The sequence below is a fragment of the Gorilla gorilla genome, chromosome 7 (assembly GCF_029281585.2).
Source record: "Gorilla gorilla gorilla isolate KB3781 chromosome 7, NHGRI_mGorGor1-v2.1_pri, whole genome shotgun sequence".
NCBI classification, from domain to species: domain Eukaryota; kingdom Metazoa; phylum Chordata; class Mammalia; order Primates; family Hominidae; genus Gorilla; species Gorilla gorilla.
The window spans coordinates 62,309,078-62,335,171 of NC_073231.2; the positions used below are offsets into that span (position 1 = coordinate 62,309,078).

Below are 26,094 nucleotides of genomic sequence, written 5' to 3' on the forward strand. Positions count from 1 at the left end.
AAGAGAGGAGTATGAAAATGCCCTCATCTTGTCTTACCATGTTCACCTTTTGGAGAGGCATTAACATTTGGCCCACTACAGAGACTGTTTGGATAACTAAAGAGCATGCTTTAGTAGAAGGGCCCTTGGTTAGGAGAGCAAAGGCATGGCTACACCTGCCATGCACTGCCTCATCTAGACCAAGGGGCTGTAAGGATTCAGTGAGAAATCCAAGTAAATGCTTAAAAGGGGGTGAAGTGCATAGCAAGCATCTCATATCTGTTAACTGCTATATTTACTACTGTTAATGTTACTAGTATTGCTCATATTAAAAATTTTAATTTACTTGTGGGTGCCTTAAGTTTATGGTTTTTGCTTTCCACAAAAAACACACAATAGAATCTGAGCTCAAAGGCCTTGTGGGGAAAATCTCAAGTCAATCTTTATAAATAATGAGATGAAACCACTGAGATGCTTAAAGGAATTATCTGAAGGGTGTACAGATACCTTAGCCTTTATTTTGAGTAAACTACAGTGGACCCTTGAATAATGCCAGGGGTTAAAGACCCTGACCCTCCACCCCATGCAGTTGAAAATCTGAGTATAACTTTTGACTGCCCTAAAACTTTAACAAATAGCCTCCTGTTGACTGGAAGCCTTGCTGATAACGATTAACACAAATTTTGTATGTTAGATGTATGATACACTCTACTCTTACAATAACGTAAGTTAGAGACAAGAAAATGTTATTAAGAAAATCCCAGGCTGGTGCGGTGGCTCATGCCTGTAATCCCAGCACTTTGGGAGGCTGAGGCAGGCAAACTGCCTGAGCTTAGGAGTTTGAGACCAGCCTGGGCAACACGGTGAAACTCTGTCACTACTAGAAATACAAAAAGTTAGCCAGGCGTGGCGGCGTGCGCCTGTAGTCTTAGCTACTTGGGAGGCTCCAGGAGGAGAACTGCTTGAATCTGGGAGGCGGAGGATGCAGTGAGCTGAGATCATGCCACCACACTCCAGCCTGGGTAACACAGCGAGACTTTGTCTCCGCCCCCCTGCCCCCCCAAAAAGAGAAAATATATTTACTATTCATTAAGTGGAAGTGGATCATCATAAAGGTCTTCATTCTCGTCATCTTACTCTGAGTAGGCTGAGGAAGAGGAGGAGGAGGAAGAGGAAGAGAGGTCGGTCTTGTTGTCTGAGGGGTGGCAGAGGCAGAAGAAAATATAAGTGGACCTGAGCAGTTCAAACCTGTGTCATTCAAGGGCCAACTGTAGTTAACAGAAAGTCTGCTACTGAATCCTGCTAATGTATGAGGACAGAAATCATACTGCATGTGTATAAAGGATACAATTTTCTAGAAAATGCCAAATGGCAAAAATATGTTTTCAAAGTAAGCAATAGTTTTGATGCCATTTTACTTCCATGAAATGCTTTCTTCTAAAACATGATCTCCTGATCAAAAATAAATAAGAGCTATGTGAGCTTTTACAATAACTAACTCAGAAGTAAAACCTGTCATCAGTGCCTCTGTACAATAGCTTTTTCTCAAAATGTCTGTATCCTATCATTATGAAGTTGGAGTGTTTACAGTGTTCCCCCAATGGATGTCTTTTCAAATTGCCATAATTATTTTGATGCTAATTTTGATCTTAATCCATTTATCACACCAAATCAAATAATCCCGAAGTAAAATGATGTCTGCTAATAGGGAAAAAGTGACAAGGGAGGGAAAAAGCCCTTGGGTGTAGAAGGTAATGCCTGTGAGATCAGATTCTATTACATCTTTTTGTGGAAAGCAAAACCCACAAAACCAAGGCACCCACAAGTAAATTAAACCACAAAACTAGATAAGAGTGAATCTCAGACACCATTTGTTTTAAGCACTATAGCAGAGGGAAAGCAGCAGTGAAGCATCAAACATCTACACAAAGATCCCCAATTCAAATGACAAGGTTGATAGAGACTGCTAATTTTCACAGAACTGCAGAAATTACAGCTTAGCCACAGATGACCTTCAAGTGAAGAAATACTCTATGATCCATATACACTAAAGTTCACCAATTCATGTGGCTGATGCAAAAATGTGCCTCCGATAGGCAGCATTAAGACCACAGAGTTGATGTGAAATAAAACCATTCATCTGTGAAGGTTTTTACTTTAGCTTCTCCTGCCCTTTGTTGGACCATTTGATTGTCATCTTAAAACGTCAAAGCTTTATTGCAGAGTTTTTACCACTGCTAAAGGAATATTCATGGCACTAGTCTCTTATCCTGTCAAAGGCAGTATTTATATACATGAGAATATAAAACTGTTGTAACAAGGAAAAATGTCACAGATTTACAAAGGATCAAGTTTACAAGGCAGCCAGTTGGTGTACATGTTGCATCCCATGAGCCCTCTGATCAAAAAGCTAGTATTAAAAGCAGAGAAGTCTGTCCTTGATAGTTTTTGGACAAAATATCACTTGGTCTTGGAATGCAGTTAGAACTCCTCCACCCTCTTTTCACTCTAAGGACACTGCTGAACCCAAGATGAAGGTGCAACTCTCAAGTGCAGCTCCATTTCCTTGTAACTTCTACACAAATTCTAGTGTGTGCCATCAACTGAAATCATAAAACTTTCTAAAGTTTGGGGAATGAGAAAAATATAATTTGGTTTGTTAAATAAGTATTCATATTCATAGCATCCCATAAAAAGAAGCATATACAATCCTTCTACTCAAATCTCTTCCAAGAATGAAGATAACACAGACAATGTATTATAGAGAAAGAAACACATTTCGTTGAATTCAGAATTCTGTCTAGAAATGTTATTTTACTGCAGGAGTTTTAAACTAGATATATGACTTGAAGCGTCATTTGGAACTGGGAATTCATCAAGTCAGTAAAATAATGAAGACATTTATGGAGAGACTTGGGTAAGAGGGAAGACTGAATATATATATGAATGAAGCAAAATAAAGTTCAATGGAGAAACTAAAATTGTGATTGTCCTTTAAAATTAATTGTAGAATATTTATAATCCTAGCATACTACAACAGGTGTAAAATAAATACATTTTGATAGTCTGTGCGTTACTTAAAACTACTATCAAAATAAATTTTTTTCTTCTAATTACATTTTAGCAACATTTACTGGGCCCCTCTTATAAGCCAGTCAAGTGGGAACCAGGTATCAGGTATTGAGTTGAGGTCCTAGAGAGTTTTACTTCTGGGGAAGCCTCTTGGATTCACCCAACAGATAACATTTTTCAAAGTTACAAATTAGTTTTGTAAGTCCAATTTACTTTCCCATTGATAATTTACTCATGTTTATATTAGTTCAATTGATTTTTAAACTGGGCACTGGCCCCTAAAGGTTAAAGTTTAGAATGTAATAAAAACTTTGAGGATCAGTAATCTTCAGAGTATTTTCTTACTACAGAAGCTTTCTTTAAAGACAATGTGGAACATTGGTATGCAAAATAGATGAATGCAGAGTAGTTTTGGCTAAAGGAGAGGCCCAAATCTCAATCCCCATCAGCCTTGAAACCACTAATACTCCAGGGAACAGGGTTTGAAAATCACTGCTGGAGTTCAATTCATTCATTCTGCCGATGAGCCAATGAGGAGATGGCCCCAGAGAGAGAGGTCAAGTTTTGGAGTTGTGATGGCGAACGAGGCAGAGGAGCTTGTATCCTGGCTTTTCCAGTTATGACCCATGTAGCTTTGAGAGGTCCCTTTTCTCTGATGCTTCTGTTGCCTCATCTATGAAGCTGATATAACAGTTTACCCCTCCAGGCCGCTGAAGTGAAAGTGCTTGTGAAATGCATACGCCTATTCAAAAAGCAAATTGCTACAGCTGCTGCTCTAACAGAAGCCTTAAATCAGAGAACTGGAAGCGAAGCCCACCGATCTAAGTCACAGACAGAGAAGTGACCTCTTCAGGGCTCTAGATAAGGTAGAAGGTGACGCATAGCGCTGGTTTCTTTGGCACTACTACATGGTAAACACCCCTGAGGAGGAATCTTGGTTGGCATCTGCAGCAAGTTCTTTTGTTCAGAGAAACCTTCAGAAAATCTAATGTGCTGAAAAAACATGACTTCTAAATAGTAGGAAAATATTTACCTCCGAAGTCTGTGAAGCACCTGGCACCTAAAGCACACTGGACACTTGGCAAGACTGTTTAGAGGCACAGATCTGCAACCAGACGGTGTATGGTGTGAGCTCAAATCTAGCCCCATGATCACGTGCTATGTGTCCCATCAACTATCTGTTGTGAGAATGAAGGGAGATGATGCACTGAAGGGCTGAAGTGCCTGGTGAATGCCAAACAAAATACCAGCTCCACTGTCCTCACCTTGTGCAATATCACGTAAGTCAGTCATGACAGTACGGAGCTATTACCCCATTAACATTCCTTTGTCTTTACTGGGGGAAATATACCTCTATTGAAATGGACCCTTAAAGCATCACCATCCATCACTGACAAGTGAGGGGACTGGGAACTTTGCAAAGGTGGCAGTTTGTAAAGTATTTTACATATGAGAGCAATATTGCACAAATTTACAACAGAAGTAGCACTCTCTGTGGAATGTCCTAAGAAGTGCACAGTGGTCCTACTTATGCGTAACGCTAAGTGCCAATAAAGAGGTGACTTCTCAGTATGAGACATAAGAACACTTCAGGTAGCACTTCAAAGCCAGGTTTCAGTCGTCTGAAAAACAAGATACTGACTGAATGAAAGGGTCTAATAATCATAAAATGGTTTTAAACATAGTAGAATTTAAAATTAATAAGATACTGTAAACATGTATAACATGAAGTATTATTAATAAAATATAATAAGAAATTCAAAAATGTTGCAGATTTGGCATAAAATGTCTTCAAGCGATCTCTTAATTTCCTGTTTCTTAATGGTAGATTTAAAGTCATATATTCATATAATTTTTTCTTTATTATACTTAGCATCTTAATCTAATGCGTAGTGACCAAAGACTGCTAAAAGAGAGATGCTCTCAAAGGCTCCAAATGAGGCAATTTACTTTGGCTTAACCCTCTTGGAGACTACCTTAGAAGAGCTGCAGATTCGGTTATGAACATGACCACTGTACACAGGTGATGAACACAGCGTTAATTTCATTTTAGCAACATTTATTAGGCCCCTCCTATAAGCCAGTCAAGTGAGAACCAGGTATCAGGTATTGAGTTGAGGTCGTAAGGAGTTTTACTTCTGGGGAAGTTGGCTTCACCAAACAGAAAACATTTTGGAAAGTTACAAATTAATTTCGTAAGCTAAATCATACTTTCCCATTGATAATTTACTCAGGTTTATATTAATTCCATTGATTTTTTAATTGAGCACTGGCCCCTAAAGGCTAGAGCTCCATGTGCAAATGGCCAGTGCCCAAGAATTGCAGTGGGGAATAAACCACCCTGCAAAAAGCACAATGCAGCACACTTCATAACAGGGACATCTGTGGAGGGTTCAAAGTAGAGAAAATAGATATCTGGTGGAGAAGAAAGTGAACACGATCTTAAAATGTTTCATAAATCAATGTGCCAGAGGTATTCCAGCATTCCTTATACTCTAAAAATGAATGTGAAACTTTTTCAGGCCCAAGTTCAATACAAACATCTCTCTGGCTCATAGGCCAATGGTCAAAATCTTAAATTAAATCTAGAAGTGTATCAACTTTTTGTTTGTTTTCTTGAGACAGATTCTCGTTCTGTCACCCAGGCTGAAGTGCAGTGGTGCGATCTCGGCTCACTGCAACTTCCATCTTCCGGGTTCAAGCAATTCTCCTGCCTCAGCCTCCCGAGTGGCTGGGATTACAGGCACCCGCCACCACATCTGGCTAATTTTTGTATTTTTAGTAGAGATGGGGTTTCACCATATTGGCCAGGCTAGTCTTTAACTTCTGACCTCAAGTAATCTGCCTGCCCCGGACTCCTGAAGGGCTGGGATTATAGGTGTGGGCCACCATGTCTGCCTACATGTGTATCAGCTTTACGAGACTCTTCAGTTGATTAAAGGAAGGGGACATGACCCCCACAAAAAGTAATTTCTTCCCTTTACCAATACAGCATGGAATGCTGAATCACAAATAAAACTAGGAGAGTAAATGAAAACGAAGCCTGCTTTTTCTCCTGTTTTTGATGCCAATTGCCAGGTTCAGAGAGTGATGGGTCAATCCCTACTCTGACTGCTCTAGCATCCTGTGCCTCGGTGTAGCCACTCTAACACCCCCTGTAAAAACAGTGTCCAGAGGGAAAGTCCTGGGAGGTGCAGGGTGCAATCTACTCCTTGTACTATGCTTAGAAACCAATGCCACTCGGTGGGGACATTTACCATCATTTCCTTGGTAATGATCCATAAAATCCCTGCTGGCACCTGACAGCAACCTCTAGGGATATAATCCCCATGAATAGGTAAAGAGTGAAGCTTCACAACCCATTCTATCTGGGGATGGAGAGTTTAAGGTATACATGGTGGTAAGTTTTCCAGTGAAAAATCATGTTTAAAAAACGGAGATTTCACCAGGCACGGTGGCTCATGCCTATAATCCCAGCACTTTGAGCGGCTGAGGTGGGAGGATCACAAGGTCAAGAGATCGAGACCATCCTGGCCAACATGGTGAAACCCTGTCTCTACTAAAAATACAAAAATTAGCTGGGCATGGTGGCGAGTGCCTGTAGTCCCAGCTACTTGGCAGGCTGAGGCAGGAGAATTGCTTGAACCGGGGAGGTGGAGGTTGCAGTGAGCCAAGATCACACCACTGCACTCCAGCCTGGTGACAGAGCGAGACTCCATCTCAAAAAAAAAAAAAAAAAGGAAAATGGAGATTCAAGTCCACTGCTGGAAGGAAGGAAAACATAGAGAATCTTATAGAACCACATAAATTAGAAATGAAATTAAAATCAAACACTACTTATAGGCCAACTGTCACTAGAATGATGCTTGAAAATATTATAGTTCATCTTCTCTTTAGCGAGGTGCACACCATCCATACCTTCTACTGACTCATTTTTTCCTCCACTATATATGATTCAGATGGCAGCCAGCAAGGTCTTGGTCATAAACGCAATTCAGGAGCCTGCTGACCTCAGGAAAGACAGCCTTGTAACTTCTGAAGATACACAGGACAGACCACTAACATGGTGAGCTAGTATGAACCAAAGATTCAAATACACACAGTTCTGTGGTGGATTCTCTCATATGCCATTGATCCGGATCACCCAGGAGTTAGCCGTACTCTCCTATGTACCCAGAGCTTCGGTTCTGCCTAAAATTCATCATTTTCTTGGATCTCCTCACATTTTCTTCACTTCCAACTCCAGCACTACTAGTTACTGTTCTTCTTAGGATGATTTTTCAAATATAGAGTGTTTATCCCTTTACAAGAATGCCAGCGTCTCAAGGTGGGAAAGGTTCTTAATCTCCATTTCACCCCCAGGCAAACTAGACACTGGATACGTAATTTTTAATGGAACAGCAAATGATGAGAGAATTAACATAGAGAACACGACACCCAGGGGAGGCGTGGATGGTGGGAGTGGCCTGCATTCTGTATTCTTCATTGGCCCTGGAGTGTGGGCTTTTAAAGGTGCCACTTCCCCGAAATAGCGGAATTAACACAAGTAGTGAACGTGGAGACAATCACAAATAATTGAATCTCTGAATATTGAATCTGTGAGTCCACAGGGAACAATCAATTTGAGCAAAATTTAAAAAATGAATAAATAAACTATGTAATCTGAATTCTAGAAACAAAACCCTATTTTAAATGCAGTTGAGGAGACCAAATTCAAGCAGCCTTTGAATAAAGCTAATTACGCCTTGATTATTCCTTACTTTGACTAGTTTAAAGTTTCACCCAAGTTCTTATAATTCTGCACCATAATGTTCAACTACAACTAAACATAAATAACCCAGTTTCTTCTGTTTCTTCTCCCCTCTTTTGTTTCTGACTTCATTTTTGCCTTTCTTTCTCCAGCAATAGACTGTGTCTCCCCTCTTTCAGCGAAATAGCGCTTCCAGCCCTGCTAAGCCCTGTGCTGTTGTGTCTTATATCTGAAGATGTTGCCGTCAGAGCTTGTGAGAGGCAGTGACCAAAAAGATAGATGAGCAACGTACAGTGACTTTCCTTCATATGCACAAAAAACTTCAGTCTACTAAATTCCACAAACATCTCCTTAAATTTTTTTTTTTTTTTTTTTTTAAGAATCAGGGTCTTGTTCTGTGTCACTCAGGCTGGAGCACAGTGGCATGATCATAGCTCACTGAAGCCACAAACTCCTAGGCTCAAGTGATCCTTTCGCCTCAGGCTCCCAAGTAGCTGGGACCACAGGTGTGTGCAACCATGCTCATTTAAAAAAAAAAAAAACAAAAAAAAAAAAACAAAAATGGAGATGGGGGTCTCACATCTACCAATGAGGAGATGTGTTGCCCACGCTGATCTCGACTTCCTGGGCTCAAATGATCCTCCCACCTCAGCCTCCCAAAGCACTGGGATTACAGGTATGAGCCACTGTGCCCAGCCCCACAAACATTTCTTTATCCTCTGTAGTTTGCTATATTCTGTGCTCGATTCTACAGATTCAGAGTTAAAACATAATTCTTACCCCCAACTTGCTTATAGTCTATTAGAGAGAGACAGAAAAATTTTACTGTAACTTAAATCAGATTTTCACAAGTGCCTTTAATGTCCTCATAGAATAAAGAATGTACATGACTATGTGCTCACAGTCATAAGGAACTCTGAGGACATAGAATGTAAATGATGAATAAATGGTGATTAAAGGATAAGAAGCCAACATGGGAGGGAGAATCTGAACTGGTTCTTCACAGTTTAGACTGAGTTCCTCCTTCTTCTGCTGTCAGTGGGGCTGCTTTGCCTTCTAGAGGAGATGCAGTTATTTTCCCCTAGATGGCTTGTCTCTACATGCCCATTAAGACGTCACTCTACTATAGGCAGTTAAGAACTGACAATAGCTTTCCATTCTGTGTTGTTGATGAAAATTTTTATTTTCACAAAGGCTTCCCGGGTGGGTAAATCACTTCATTCCTCTTCAGGAAGTGAATCAGTCCATAGAATAGCGCTGATGCTGCAAAGTCATCTACAATCTCCTCTAGGATTTCAACCCTAGCCCATGTGCTCGCAGCTCCCTGTACAGAAGAGTTGGGAGGGCAAGGCTTATTTATTCATCCCCTTGAGCATCTAAGAACCTAGGTTCTTTGATGAAGGCAAAAGTTTTAAATAAATTGATCATACAATTTAAGAGATAACACATAAACCCTCACAGACAGCAAAGAATAATTCCAAGACTACTTATAAATAAATGCACATGGTATACATTAAATTGTGAAGAAATTTGTTGCATGAATTATGAATTTGTTGAATGAATAAATGGCAAAAATTCTTAGATTCTAAGAAAAAAAAACCCATTGCTTTTAAAGGAAAAAGTAACTTTTGAAACGGGCACTAAAGGAACTCTTGGACTTTAAGAGAGTGGAATGGATAGGGGATTTCGGGCAAGAAGCCCACAAGCTCTGAGGAACCAGGTATGTAGGGAACATGAGAATAACAGATGCTGACTTTGAGTAAGCAGAAGAGCCCAGATGAGAGGTGGCTTTGGAATTTAAATTTAGTAGACAGATAACTGGGAGAAACAATGTTTCAGAGCAGGGAAGTAACAGGATGAAAACTGTAAAAGAATTTTCTGGCCAGGTATGGTGGCTCATGCCTATAATCCCAGCAATTTGGGAGGCTGAGGCGGGCGGATCACTTGAGGTCAGGAGTTTGAGACCAGCCTATCCAATATGGCGAAGCCCTGTCTTTATCAAAAATATAAAAATTAGCCAGGCATGGTAGCACATGCCTGCAATCCTAGCTACTTGGGAGGCTGAGGCAGGAGAATCGCATGAAACTGGGATGCAGAGGTTGGAGTAAGCTGAGATTGTGCCACTGCACTCCCGCCTGGGCAACAGAGCCAGACTGTGTCTCAAAAAATAAAAATAAGAAAAAGAATTTTCTGCCTCCTACATGGACTGGTGTGGGAGCAGAAACTAGAGGCAGGTGACCAGCATAGGGCTAAGTCAGTAATGGGGTTGTTTGGTGATGAAGAGGGCTGTGCTGAGGCATGAGCCCTCGAGGAGGAGTCAGCAGGGCTCAACACCTGAACAGGCAGGCATAGTAAGGGACAGTCACTTGAGAGGCTTCTTCCCAGAGGAAAGGTCTCCACTGACTGTCATGGTGAGTGAAAGCTGTCTCTTTTTGACCAAGGATGATGTGGAGCTTGGTTTTAAATGTATCATAGAGAACTAGACCCGTAGGACTCAAGTAAAGGCAAAACATAAGTATTTCAGGAACATGAAGGGCCAGTGCTCTGTGAAGCTCTGCCTAAAGACCATGCAAGGAGAGGGCAGCATTGCTCCCCTGGTGAATAGGAGGAATTTCCAGAAGAAATGCAGATTAGGAATATATTTAGGTTTTTGGTCGCATCTCTGAACACAGATACACACACGATACCAGAATTGAATATTTAGCATTCTTTTATCCTATGCTATGGAAGAGGGAAACCTGTGTGGAGAGGACACTCCAATGCTCACTAAACACAGGGTCCTGGCAAGCATCACATCTCTCTGAACTTCTCTGAGTACTCAGAATGCATGAGTGCTTTCTGCATCCACACTTAGAGATGGTAGCACATGATTTACAGGTGGAAAAGAAAGTGAGAAGGTCTGGAAAGTCTAGGTTTTCTCCTGGCACAACTGCAATCACTGTTTAAATCTCCTCTCTTTCACCTGCATCCTCCTAACAGTCTCTTTCCCTCTTTATATGACCTTTTTGGCCTCTTTCCTACTCTAGCTGATTGAAGATTTTCATGGTTTCTACAGATCATTCTAATATTCCACCAGACATTTATGTTTCCTTGTAACCTTTCCATTCTACTTTCCCCATTGTCCGACTTCCCTCAACCGACTTTCCTGTTGCATGTATGACCCTGATATTGTAAAGAAATTAACTGGTGTGCAAGGGCTGGATAGAGGTTTGATAGAAGAGCCTTGGGTAGACTTGGGCTTTATACCCAGTGTATATCTAACCACATGGTTGCCCTTTGGTCTGAAGTTTAGCCTCTGATACCCATATTACATATATCCCATATCTACATACTGAAGATTCTAATGCTTCTCTGAAGGACAAGTGAAAACTGCACATAATGTCTCCAGCACAGGGCCACAGGGCAGTCCTTCTACAGTCCATGGTCATAACTGTAGCCCATCCTTCCTCTCTGCTGATCTTTGTAAGAAAACAGTGACTACATTTACAATTACACAATTTCTATTATAACAGCCACTAATAAACAACTATGCAGGTAGTAATACAGAATTTGTCTTACATTTGATTAAAAAAATTTTAATATGTCAAATTACTCTTTTTTTTTTTTTTTAAAGATAGGGTCTTGGCTCTGTCACTTAGGCTGGAGTGCAGTGGCATGATCATAGCTCACTGCAGCCTCAAACTCCTGGGATGAAGCAATCCTCCCACCTCAGCCTCCCATGCAGCTGGAACTACAGGCGCATGCCACAACACCTGGCTAATTTAAAAAATTTTTTTTTGTAGAGACAGGGTCTCACTGTGTTGCTCAGGCTGGTCTTGACCTCCTGGTCTGAAGTGATCTTCCTAACTCAGCCTCCAAAAGTGCTGAGATTACAAGCGTAAGCCACCAACACCCTACTGCAATTTGACAATTTAAATTCCAATCAATAATTTTTTGAACTTCACAATAAATGTGTGTTAAATCCTCAAAAACAGAATTATACTTTCTTCTGAGTATGAGGGAGACTATCCCTAGATCTACCCTTAGAGAAGCGTATACAATTTTTGTGAATAAGTAAAAGAAAACATCTAAAATCCCTGCTTCTTTTCCCAGAGAATGCCCTTTCCTCCTCCTCTTTTTAAAAAAGCAGAAAGCAAGCCTGGCTCCCGGCACAGTAGGTCTCACTGTCGTGCCGACTCTCCTGATTCCTGAGAAGACCTTGCTCAAGGTCAGCTGAGATGGCCTCAGAGGAGCCACACCTGACTGTATTGCTGGAATCTGATCTCTGAGTCATTCTCTTGGCAAACAGCTGATCTGGGGAGAGGCAAAAGTCAGGGGTGCTGGCATGAGAGGACGATGAGTCATTGACAAGGTACAAACCTCTCATTCTGGAGGACCAGCTTTAGGAAACACCGAGTTGGAAAAAAAAGGTGTCTGGGGAAAACCAGCAAGCATTTTTGGTGAGGCCCATTTAACATGCAAAATAAATGCACGAGGGTTGTTGTTGTTCTGAGCAATTTCTCAAGTATCTAGCACGCACCATATTAAAAAGGCAAAAATCTGGCTGGGTGCGGTGGCTCACACCTGTAATCCCAGCACTTTGGGAGGCTGAGGCGGGCGGATCACGAGGTCAGGAGATCCAGACCATCCTGGCTAACATGGTGAAACCCCGTCTCTACTAAAAATACAAAAAATTAGCCGGGCGTGGTGGCGGGTGCCTGTAGTCCCAGCTACTTGGGAGGCTGAGGCAGGAGAATGGCGTGAACCCGGAAGGCGGAGCTTGCAGTGAGCCGAGATCGCACCACTGCACTCCAGCCTGGGTGACAGAGCCAGACTCTGTCTCAAAAAAAAAAAAAAAAAAAAAAAAAAGGCAAAAATCTGGAGAGAAGTTTTGAAAAAGGAAACCTTCAAGGAGAAACTGACTTTATCAATTACTTAAGTTTGAATAAGATAACAAGAAACAAAAAACAAAGGAAGTCTTCAAGCTTATTTCCTGAAATTGTAATTATATGCATAATGCATAGAAATTGGTGTTTGTGTATTCCTTTAAAAATGACTTACATATATACACTACTCAGGACGTTTCACATTCTAGGATGAACAAACTCCAAAAGGTTTGACCAAAAGAACATTACAATATCATTTTATTTCATGACTTCATTTGCCTTTTAGTTTCCTTAAACAAGCAGCCACTTTTAAAAAGACCCAGTGTGTTCTCTAAAAACAAAGTAATCTTAAACTCACATATTGAGAGCAGTGAAAATTTAATGGCGATAATAATGCATATGAATTCATAAGGCTGCTTATCTGTAATTTAAGAATCTAGGAAAGAAAAATGTTTTAATAAACTTTAAATGCAATAATAACCTGAAAGTTAAAAACATTTGGATACAGATAAGAAACAAATTATGCTTTTCAAAACATTCTTTAACGCACTTTTAAAAATGTTTCAATCTATTTATGGGAAAACTGATATAAAAACAACTCGAACTAACTTACACACATTGACTTAAGGTTATTTAAGAATTAGGTATCGGGGTTAGGATTTACACCTGCAACCCAACTGACACTGTGTTGGTAAGTCACATGGCTAAGTTCTTTCTAACTTTCCTGATCTAGGTAAATAATAGTACTGATAAAGCTCAAGTCAGTTACTTATGCCTGTGAAGGTAACTGACTGTCTTCTCTGGATGGTTTGCCTTGATGGTGGGAGGGACCTACCCCTTCTTGTGCACCTAGGCTATATCAGGTATCTCCATTGCTCTGTCTTGTTACTTTCCCTACACCCCCACTGCCTTGCTGTTCTTCTTACTTGACTGAGGCTCACAGAAATAAAGCAAACCATCCCAGTCCATCCAACTGGTTACTAAGCAGACAAGCTGAGGTGAAGGCCAGGTCTACTCAACTCTGTAGTTCTTCCCTGGCCACTAGGGCTGCAAACTCAACTGCAGTCAGCAGCCATCCTGGTGAGCAGATCATCACGCAGCCACGTACAAGAGAGAGGAGGGGTGGTGGGATCACAAGAGGGAGCAACATGTCCTGGCTTGCTCTGACTTCCCAGTTCTAGCACTGCAAGTCCCATGTCCTACGAAACCCCTCAGCTCTCTAGGATGGTGCAGAATGAAAAGCATGGGCCTGTTGGAAAGTATTCCCCACTAAGTACACCTGCACTCGGGTACAGTTCTACAACCTCAGCTCCACAAGTGCTGGCGATGGCAGATGCAAACCTCCTTCCAGCCAACAGGAGCCCCCAGCTTTCGTATCAGAGCTTCTTATATCTGAGATAAGAAGATAAGTAAGATGGCGATAAGAGTGAGAGACTTCAGGTTATAGCACTGAGGGGTGTTGTTGGCTTTCTCTTTAATTCCTGTTTCTACAGATCGCAGAATTCTGTCTGGCACAGGCTGATTCTTATTTGTCAGCCTAAGTTAGATTCTTAGGTTCTAGAAAAGAGATCATATCACCTGACAACATCCTGCATAATGCAGTAATAATAAATTACAAAATACATGGCTTACTATATAAGCAAGAGTACATTACAAATGGATGCTAGAAAGGAAGCTAGAGGAAGGCTGTCAATCAAATCCAAGCATGGGGCCACTCAGAATGTGGGCACTGAGGCTGAGGCTCTGTTCTCCTGAGGGTTGCTCTTTACACTCTTCAACTCATGGTGGAAATGAGGTAACTGGAGAGCTTCTTTATTTTCCTAAACATTTCTAACCTCCTCATTTGGTGTTATTGAGTTCTCAGTCCCTCCATAAAAGAGGGAATCATCTGTACTTTGACCCCACCATTCTTCCACTTCCTTAGCTCTTTCCTGGAAGATGGCCTGGCTGTAGGAAGAGACCTGGAAAAAATGTTCCCAGGCTCTCCATCAGCTGTGGGGACCCGAAAGGAGTCCTGGGAGTGGTGGGGACGTGGGGAAAAGCACCCTGCCATTCCCAGGCCTGCTGGTCGGCCATCCTCCAAAGATGCTCCACCCCCTCAGTCTCAGTTCCTGGACTGGAATTTAAGTTCTGCTCTCTCGGCTCTGCCTCCCTTAAGGGGCCAGCCTGCAAAGATCTCTGCGGGTCACCCACTCCCAGTGCCCTTGCTGCTGATCCTGCACCACCATCTCATTCTCCAAGCACAGACAGTAAACTTCTGACCAGGCCAGGTGGCTCATGCCTGTAAACCCAACACTTTGCAATGGCGAGGTGGAAGGACTGCTTGAAGCCAGGAGTTAATATCAGCCTGGGCAACATAGTGAGACCCCATCTCTATGAAAAAATTTTTAAAAATTAGCCAGGCATGGTGGTGCACATTCATAGGCTTAATTACGCAGGAGTTGGAGGCAGCAGGATCACTCGACCCCAGGAGTTCAAGCCTGCAATGAGCAACACACCATTGCCCTCCAGCCTGGGCAACAGGGCAAAACCCCATCATTGACAAAAAATAAAATTTTCTTTAAAACACAGAGGACTTCTAAACTCCTGGGAGATTACCTGATAAATAGCACACAGCATTTAACAAACTAATAACTAGCTGATATGTAGAAGGTGTATCATGAAACCCCTTGGAATGGCAAATGGCCATCACCGATACTTTGGTCCTGGCAAGGACCTCAAAAAGTGGGGATTTTATTTTATTTTATTTTTTAAATATATATTTATTTATTTATTTATTGCCAGACAGCAAAATATCTGAAACCTCAGCTTCTTTGTCTTAGTGCAATAATGACACAGGTTTTCATAGAGAATCAATACCTCCTTCTCAGAATGGATCAAAGCAAAGCAATATGCTTACCTGAGAGGGGAATGAGTATTTTATGGATGGTAGGCAGAGGTCACAGGAATGCTGTCCTTTCTTAAAATGCTCTCTGCAGCAGGAAACTGCTAAAAATCAAAGGAAGAAAAGATTGCTATTGCCTTTTTATTTGATAAAAATAGGCAGGCTATTAAATACATTTAGCAACAGACAGTGGTAATTCTTTTAAAAATTAGTCAATACAGGCTGGGTGCAGTGGCTCACGCTTGTCATCCCAGCACTTTGGGAGGCCGAGGGGGGCAGATCACCTGAGGGCAGCAGTTGGAGACCAGCCTGCCCAACATGGTGAAACCCTGTATCTACAAAACACACACACACACACACACACACACACACACACAAAGCAAAAATTAGTTCAGTGTGGTGGTGCTACTTGGGAGGCTGAGGCACAAGAATCACTTGAACCTGGGAGGTGGAGGTTTCCGTGAGCTGAGATCATGTCACTGCACTCCAGCCTGGGTGACAGAGCGAGACTCTGTCTCAAAAATAATAAAAATAGAAACTGATCAATATATTAAAAAAAAAAGATAGCAAACATGTCAGTACACCAAAATGCAATAGTTTTTACAACTTCATTTGGAAACTATTTTGTTTACTTCAACTATTGTTTCTTTTTTAAAACAGACATTTAACCATGGATAGCAATTATACAGAAAGAAGAATATAGGATCAAGTTGTGATGAGTTGCATAAATAACATTTTATGTGGCATCATATCTTACTTCCAGGTCTGTGAAAGAGTGGTAAGAGTTTAAAGGGGCCTCAGAGTCCCTGGTACACACTCCCCATCTACAGAAACAGAAACTGAGGCCCATTCAAGGTGAGGGGCTCTGCAGCACCACTCCGGCTGGCTGGGGCAAAGCTCTTGATTGCCCCAGGAGCACCGTTCATCTGCACTGTAGCACCCCCATGCCAGGAATCATTAATTCTCTCATTCATTCAACAGGTACTGACTGAACACTTTCTGTGGACCAAGTACTATTCAAGGCTCTGGGGGTTAAGACGAAAAACCTCTGATCTCATGGAGTTTATATTCCAGAAAGGGGAAACTAAAGAAATAAACAAATACAGTAAATACTATCTCAGAATGTCCCACTGAGGTGGCTCCATTAGAGTGAAATCCTGCAGGCAGTGAGGGAACAAGCCACGGGCTCTCTGGGGAAGCACATTCCAGGCAGCAGGGGGAGCAGCAGTGCCATTCTCCGTGCTGTGCAAAGGCACAGGAGGTTGGTGCGGCTGTGAGTGTGGGGGATTGGTGGACACTGTGTGGCAATGGACGGGCCCACCGATGGAAAGCAGGTGGCATGGACAGGCAAGCTGATGAAGGCCAGAGCGTTGGAGAATAGCTACTTACAGGGGGGTAGCAAAGGAGACAGGGAAAAAACAAACCAGAGTTAGAGTTAAGAGAGCAACAGAAGAGAATTGTTTCCTGTCCTGGAGGTCCGCTGGGTCAGAGAGCTGCTCTAAGGGACTACCATCCAGCTTAGGCAGTGGGGTGGGGTCCGGAGGGCGGGAAAAGTAAAGGCTGCGCATTTTACAGGGTTTGAAAAAGTAAGTGTGGAAGCCAGGCTAGGGTAACACATGACAGAATTAGGAGGATTTCCTGACTGCAGGACCTATAGGAGTAGAAATGCAAGATCTGTTTCCAGGTAGAGATTTTACTGGTGGCAAGATCTTGTGCAAATAGGTGACCCCTAAAGTGGACTTCCCCTCCAAATTTGTCAAGATTTAAAATTTAAATCCAATTAAATGTGTAACAAAAGCAGATGCCTTCAAGGTGAAATCCAAGTGTTACAATCCAGTCTCAAATTTTACAAGCTTGTCTTTAATGAGCACATAGAAGATAAATGACTTTCAGGAGTCTACATGCAGCCAAGAGGAAATGACAATTCCTGCCAATGCAAACAGTTCCAAAAGCAATCACTAAATTACTTAAGAGTATAATAGCAATCAAAGTGTTTGGTGATTTATCTAAGATGCATTTCTAAATTCTGGATACGTTAAAGAAAACTTCAATTCCCATATGATGTAAATCTATTAACATATTTCCATGCAACAACCTAATGTGTATTCTGAGAAGAGTTAGCAGGGAGAAGAGCAATGATATCTTACATGTATGGAAGTCAATAAAAAATATAAAAACAGGATATGAAGCTATGCCAGCTTCAACTTAATGCTGAGTTGTGAAGGTGATGTCAAGATGGGCAGGAAATAGTAAGTTCTGGATTGGGTACCATCTCTCTTCTCCTGAAGCCCTCCCTGGCACTCCTCACCCCCTTTCTAAAAAACTGGTTGCCCCTCCTTGGTATCACCAAACTATGTCTCTCTGTCTGCCTCGTGCAGCCCTATTATTATTAATTTAGCTGCTTCTCTTCCTCAGTAGTCACTTCTTACAGGAAGGGACTGTGCCTTCTATTTTCTCTCGATAAAGCTTAGCACAGAGCTTAGCATATGGTTAAGAGTCCATGATCATGGAATACTACAGTGAAAAATAACTACACTTAGATGAGAGGCCTAATATCTCTTTACATATTTTTCCAATCCAGGCAACTTTAACAGGTCAACCCTGAAATATTTATCAATTGCTAATGACAAATATCTTTCAGGTTTTTGGATTATGACAGATGCCAAGTGACCAGCCACAAATCCACCTATAGATATTGCCACGGAAACTCTTACATGCAATCTCATGCACTACCCATTTCTCTTTCCTCTTCACAAATATTTTCCACACCTTGTTCAGCCCAGTTACTTTGCGGCACATCATATTTTTTATGGAATGACTTCAGTTTTTAAACTGGTGACCACTTTTCCTGTTGAGACCTCAGGAGAAAACATTAGAAAGTATCCCTTATAACAGAAAATGTTTTGATTTTAAAATATGATATGTATGTTTATGCTGATAGACCTATTGTTGTTTGGTCAGAAATGTCATCAGTAAAGACCTACAGAATTTTAACGAGGAAAAAGAACAACATTTTAAAGTGTCCAAAAACTTTCTTTTTATTTTCTTGTCACAGAAATATGTAAAGAGTCTCCTTAATCTAGTTTTTCAAAAGTTAAGACATGATACATCTGAAGATAAAAGCACATATTTTGGTTACTTTGCAAAAACATAAATAACACTTGCTTAATTCTGTTATAAAAAAGCCCCTTTGGTGTATGTTAAAAGTCCCTTTGGGATATCATAATACCGTTGCATTACACATTACACAGATACATTCATATTTAAATTTTTTAAAAAGTTCCTCCTCCACACAGAAAGTCTTTAAGACCCAGCCCTAGGGATTTGACATCACTTAGAGCTACTTCCTACATCTTTCCATGACACACACCTCAAAGGGGCTCTGCCCAAAAGGAACTCTAGACAATGTTTATGTGTGCCCAAGGCTTTCACAGTGGAGAAAACCTTCTCGGAAATTATTTAAGACTAAGGCGATTTAGGGAGCATTTCAGGAGATAGAGAGACACACAGAGAGAGAGATGGATCCACACCAATTTATCCTTCCCAAAATGAGTGTCCAAGCCTAACTGTTGATTCGCAGAAAGGTTTTTCTGCACGTCCACATAGAAGAGCACAGCAGGCAGAGGGAGGGAGGGAAACGAGAGAGGAGCCTGGACTTCTGGAAAGAGCAAAACCACTCTCACTGAAACCGCACTCTCCGCTACTGATATGCAGCCTTCTGCAACGGGAACAGGCGTGGTTTGTATCAAGGAAGTGGAATGTGAAGTAGAACGACTGTTCCCAGGTTCATTTCACCACACAAGGTGTCTAAAACCTGAGAATGCCGCCAGCTGGTTCAAGTCACAAAGACACCATATTACAAGCAACAACTATCAAACTTTCTTATTATAGACGATACTCTATTACAATTCATGGCAAGCTTTCATAATATTCCTTTTTTTCCCCTTAAAAATGTTATTTGGATGCATTTTGTACTGGATGACTTACTATCTGCCAGGATGGACCTGGAAGGAAATGTGGGGTGGGGCGGGAGGCACGGTTGGTAAGTACTCTGAAGTTTACTCTGTCAAAGAATGTACTGAACCCCTTTAACCAGAACATAGTTCTAGATCAGAGCAGGTATTTGAACAAATCATTAAAATTGCAACGTTTAGTTTTTCAGGAACAGAGAAATAATTCCTGATGGTTTTCAGAGATCAGCAAGGCTCTGGTGACAGCAGACGCATGGTGGCTGGCAGCCAGCCATGTGACTGGTGACTCAATACACAAGTTTCTGTGGACTCTACAGTCTGATATGGGAAGGACATCAATTTTTAAGTTTGATGAATAAGTAAAAACAAAGGCGTTTTTGGTATAAAATAGGACACTATGGAGAAGGGACACTGAAAAGGAAAAACTCATGCTGCATTTGTTTGGGATATTTGAACCTCAGCCTTGCCCATTTAAATATTTTTCTTTTAGAATGTACCATTTTTTTAAATCCCAGATTATTTAAGATTATCAATTTTCAGGCAAAAATTAATAGAAATAAAAATGTTGTCAAACAGTAGACAAAGTAAGTGGTAAGAACCCCACCTTCCTGCGACTTCGTTTCAACTCCTAACTCAATGTCCCTGCTAAACAAAGCCATGAGATGAAAATTTCTCTTTCAAGCACAGCTAAATATACACTTTAAATATCTCTGGCAGAATGGGATATGTTAACCCTCTTTGTATTCAAAAGGCTTAATAAAAACTACAAAAGGTGAGACAAAGAAAACCATCCAAAATGAAGGCTGCACACATCTTTAAAGAAACAATAGCACATTACTTCTGCTAAGGCACAGCTTCAACATCAGGAAAGTCACTGCCCTGTCCTAATTAGAGTGTGTTTCACTAAATTCTTCCTGATCGCTCCTTATTCAGGACAGTGTGGACTCAATGCAAACAAAGTCTACTGGGTACTGAAACGCACCTACAAAGACACCCAAATTGATGCAACACTGGGCATTCCAAAACAGAAGCGAGCCGGTAAGCATCACTCCCAAGCACACACATGCACTCTTGAATCCAGGTAAAAACATTATTCCTTGGTGAATACCATAAACAGGGTAGCTGTTTACCAGGCAAGCCTGCGGGAGAATGTATTTTCATCTGGAATGCTGGAGTACCCATGGTATTAACAAAGCAAGATCAGATTAAACAGATGACATGATGAACATACTTCATTTCACGCATGGCCGTGTTTTTCGTGAGAGATGGACTTAAGTAATTACCATGAACTGAGCCTCCTTCACTGACCTCCCACAGCAGCTGGCTGTCCTTAACGGCTGATGCTCCACAACAAAGACGAACGCATTCTGTCGGGCGCCTTATTCCTTCTTTAACGTTACCAGCCGAGCACCTCCACCGTTGCAAGAACACAGTACAGCACCTCTGTATCTATGTCTCTAATGCAGCATAAAGATTACTGTGGAAACCTATCACACGGGCGAGCAGCAACGCCACCAACCAATGAGGAAAAGGCACATGCGGAATCCAGCACATGCTCTCTGAGACGCAGGCTGTCACCGGCGTTTAGCAGGCTGGTAATCTAATTATAGCTGGTTTGCTAGCACAGAGCCATTGGAGCAAAGCACAGGAGAAAATTCAATTTTAATAAATTAAACCTCATAGACAAAATCATCTCGATTTCCTGTCATTTTGAGGATTAATGTGTCACCTTATAAACTATAAGTGATTTTTAAAGTGTGTTCTTATTTTCCTCAAATCTAGAGAAACAAAGAGTGGTTAAATAAATGTACAGCACTATCGGCTTACTTAAGCTTATCAGATTCCAGCACTAAGAATAAATAATAAAATTGATACTGTGAAAATAATAGTGGTGCTATAAAATCTGAGTCTTACTTTATTTACCCTAATTAACAATTTGCCACATATTTGTCATAAAGTGCTAATTAATCTCTCTTCAATATAGTTGGAAATACCATGCAAATTTCTATCTATAGTGGAAAAGTGCTAATCAAGGTGTCAAAAATCATAATCTTGACTACAGTGATTAATTCGCAGTTATAAGGGACAGAAAAGGGATCTCAGAAGTTATTGTAAAAGGAAAAATTAAACACATTTGGCCACTACACAACTGAACGGCCAAACTACTTCTAGAAGCCAAATCCTGTGATACATACGTGGGTGAAAAACATGCATTCTCACAGCCAGACTGCCGGGGTTAAAGTTCTGGATCTCCATTACCTAGCTCTGTGACCCTGGGCAAGTAACTGCATTTCTGTGTCTAAGACAATGATAGGAGCCACCTCGAAGAGTTACTGACAATGAGCTGTAAGTGCTTAGCACAGGGCCTGGCACATGGTGGATTCTGGGTTCTATACTAAGCTCTTATGAGTAGTAGTGATCTCAACCACTCCATATTGTCTCCCTTTCTTTCCAGCATCACAGCACTCAAGAGGGTACCTCAACATGTCTCCATCGTACAGTTCTGTCAGAAATACTATTCAGAAGCCATGAAGGCTGAGAAGCTAATGGTAGGGTTGATTAATCACACAGAACCATTATTGGTATTCACTGTTATAAGGCAAATTATTTCACCTACTTCTTTTTAGATACATAATAGTCACTACTTTCACTTGATTCTATACAAAGCTATCTTAAAAATAAATTTTCAGGAAATTAAGGGCTTCTAATTATTTTTATTAATGATATAAATTTTAAAAATGTTTTCTATGGAATATAAATTGGGAAAAGTTTTAATTAGAAGGAGTTGGATTACATTTAAAATGACAAATTTATGTTGAAAAGGGAGAGAAGTCAGCCAGTCAAATGCAACTCTCCGTTCTGAGAGTTGTTTATCTACTTCTTTTCCCTTAATTTCTTTCTTCTCAATGTGTTCTACAGAATTAGCAGTCCTGAGCTGATCTAATCAAATCTGTAAATGTTAAATGGTTTTTTTCATATTTCCTACAAGTGGGTATATTCTACCAGTCAAATTCCATTCCAAAGATCAAAGATAAAATGCAAACTTCCCATTTCTGTAGTTTTTTTTTTTTTTTTTGATTTTTAGCTAAAAAAACTTTACAAAAAGCTGACATGCTCAAGAGGCATTATGATTTGCTCTGAGGAACCAGATTAATTAGTAGCCAAGAAACAGGACTATTGGCGAAGGGGCATTTCATCCTCCAATCTTTGTGTACCACAAACTGTTGGGAAACAAACCGGTGAAAGGAATGACATGGACCATAAACTTCAAGGGAAAGCACAGAAACTCATGGTCCATAAATTCAAGAGTGAAAACTTGTGCTGGAATGCAAACACATATGCAAACCCTGAAAAAAATATGATGGAGATAATTGGCTAAAGAAAGTGAGAGCTGTGTGTGCTACCTTGAAGCATCATCCTAGTGAATTATCAGAGTGCAATCACCATTACCAGGAGGTAAAAACTCCAAGAGGAACTGGCTTCAGAGATTTGGCCTAAGGCACAGCTCCCTGAAGGCTGCCAGGATACAGGCTAGTAACACTTCCAGGCATTTCTCTAGGAAACATCTAACAGCTTCTGCCTTCCTCTTAATTTAACAGACTGCTAGCTCAAAATAGGCACTGAAAAAGCTGTTTAATTAATTTGTTTCATGCCTGTTTAGTAGAAGACATTAAACAGACACTTTCTAAAAGAAGAAAGCTACTGTCCTTTCTTGGGTCTTATCTTTCAACATGTTCAGACCCAGTATTCGTTTTGGAACTGAGTAACAGTTCATTGGGAATCTTTCTCATTGCCACTTGGCTGCGGGGGGCCTATGTATACAACCTCTGGAATGAGTCCTCTTGTCTCTGAACTTCAGTCAATACACTTTTGATTCTGAAAAATCATTTGTTTACTCAGTGAATCATGTTAGGCCCTTACTATGTGTAAGGACTTGTGCTGCACCCTGGAAATACTGTAGGGAATAACAGAGCATTCTGATTCCTAAAGGAGCTTCTGTTGTAACGCGGGAGTGCTCATTAAGTGATTAACAAATAAGCAATAAAGATCAGGTAAACTGCAGCTCAGCACAGGATGCTCACATGAGAGGGGTGCAGGATCTGGCTAAGTCTGAAGCAGGTTTGCTGGCTTCCTCAGCTGGAGTGTGGCAAAAGATATTCAAGAGCTGTGAAGGTCGTGGAAAGGCTGGCAGAGGGCAGTGGATGGAGGAGGAAGGAGGAGACACAACCACACACACTAGAGGAGGAAAAGGTTTGTTTGGCTCAAGCTCCCTGAGGGTCTGACCACAGCTTCTCTCCTTCTAGATCTTTGTAGATTCCCATTACCTTCCAAGTCGAAACCCTCATCTACTCTTCCTGGCTCAGAGAATGCAGACGTGTACTTTTTACATTTGCTGTACTGGCAAGGAGGAGCAGGCACTACAGAAACCGTCTGCCTCATTGCATGGATTTCCTCAAGTTCTGTTCTCATTCTCTAACCCTGGAGACTGAAAATGAGGCTGTGTTTCCAGAATTTTCACATAGAATTGTTACAACTGTTACAGCTTTTTCCCCTTGGAAAAAAGTTAGGGTTCACGTATAAAAAATGATTCTGTTGAAAGCCAGGGTTCCGGGTAACTTTAGAGAGATCATAATATTCTGGCAGGAAGTATCTTGGTTTCAGTTGCTGGTCAAACACTATCTTAAGGAGAAGGGTCCTGGAGAGCTGTTTCTGCTCTGATGAACAGCACCAGGGCCTGAGAAGAAGGCTTGGCTGCACGTAGGGCTATCGCGGCTGATGTTAAAGGACCGGCGTTTGAGCTGTGATCCAGCAGGAGCCTTGGGCCCCAGCCCACATAAGGAGTGGAGGGCAGCTTGGAGGGCTGAGTGCTGAGCAGCATTTCTATCGGGGACCTCAAGCCACAACATGAAGTCACTGCAGGCAGAGAAACCAACGATCCGCTCCCCAGTCAATGCAAGCCAGGTCCGGGGAGCCACCAGGATCACCCCACACCAAGGAAAAGAAAAGAATATCCAGGCTGTGAAAGTCTCCTTCTGGCTACCAGGGGCAAGAAAACTAGCGGGCAAGAGTCCGGGCAGCTTGTGCCCCTTCCTTTTCTGTTCCTGACGCTCAAACAGCAGTCTTTCTTTTTTTGTGAAGAGTGTGGCATACCGGACACTTACTCAGCTGTGGCCTGTATGGCCTGGAACAGACTGAAACTGGCTGCTGGAAGTCACTCCTGCTGCTCCAAAAGCCATGGGCAGCAGCCCTGGCCCCAGCTCCTCCACAGACACTTGGCATCCCTGTGCCGTGAGGCAGCTTCACTGCCTGAAGAGGTCCTCAGCATCTCCCCAGTACCTGTGCATCAGCCCCGAACACCGAGTGTGAGTTCTCAGGGAGGTCGCCCACTGAGAGGGATAATAGTGTTGGACAATGACCTTGCTGGGTACAAAAGCCCTGAGCAGACTGCACGAGTCTTCTCTGCAGGGCTCGGTTTAGAAGTCAGTTGTGTATCTTGGAGTGTCTTCTCAAAGCCTAGTTTTTGTTCTCCCTCAAATGATCTGCTTTTTATAGTACTGGTGAAGGGGGCGGGGTACTACGAGGCTCTGGAAGGGGTATGAATTAAAGAGGTTACTAGGACTCTCATGCTGGGGCCAGAACATGGTTCTCATATACTTCCTTGTCATCACGGCTCCTCCTCCCTGTCCTCATAATGACATTTAACTAGTATTTATTTACTCCTATCATTTGCCAAATGCTGTGTCAGGATGAGGAGTACAAGGACCTTCCAAACCAGGGAAGGAGACAGATTCAACAATGCCAATGACTAAACCTGAACACGGCTTTAAAATTGCAAAGGAAACATCACATATAGTATCTGCTTTGAGAATCCCCAAAATGCTGTTGGGTAGGTATTCTTACCTTCTCACTTACAGATACGGAAATGGCCCAGGGTGGTTACAGGACTTGCTCAGCGACTCCAGACTCAATTCATTCCTAACACTCAATTCATTCCCACACACAAAAATTATTAATAATCATCCCATGGGCATAGTAACTGGATATGATTAATCTAATATATAATAAAGCCATAATAATGACATATTACAACCTATAATAATTAGTATTATAATCATAAATAGATATTATTTAATGAGAGCTATGAATTCTGTTGCAGAAGTCATCCTAAGACTTTAGCTTCCCTTCTGTTCTCAAATCATACCATGTTTTCAGATGTTAGTAGGCATCCTCTAGGTTATGAAAGTGTTTACCTCATTATTCATCTCTGTACTATCTAAAGGACCTGGGATTCTTTCTACATGGACCGTGGAATAATTCCTATAAAATTTTAAGTTACAATACATGAGCAAATATCCTAAATTTCAGTTTTGTCTTCTAAAGCGTAATGTCTACCGTTTCAGTTATATGGAGGTTCTGATAATTTGAAGTAGTCCCATTCAACCCCATCACCAGCCCTTTAATGCATCTCTGCACTTACTGTCCAAAATCAAGGCATATAATTTTGCACGGGTAAAGCATGCTGCTGTTTTTAAAAAAAGATTCATGCAAGAATTTCAAGTATGCATGCCGTGA

At 41.4% G+C, this 26,094-nt stretch overlaps 1 protein-coding gene across 16 annotated transcripts in view; it reads right to left on the reverse strand.

Annotated features, from left to right (window-relative positions):
• FAM110B (family with sequence similarity 110 member B) overlaps window positions 1-26,094 on the reverse strand; it is a 154,424-nt gene that overhangs the window by 57,625 nt on the left and 70,705 nt on the right. For 7 of the 16 annotated variants that reach the window (XM_004047058.5, XM_055349160.2, XM_055349161.2 and 4 more), the window contains one exon: window positions 15,566-15,654. The exons of 1 other annotated variant lie outside the window; for it this stretch is intronic. The gene's annotated coding sequence lies outside the window, so the exon portion shown is untranslated. Of the gene's footprint in view, window positions 1-15,565; window positions 15,655-20,804; window positions 20,987-26,094 lie in introns of those variants that run through there. 8 more of the 16 variants (XM_019032874.4, XM_055349159.2, XM_055349158.2 and 5 more) reach the window with 4 other exon arrangements.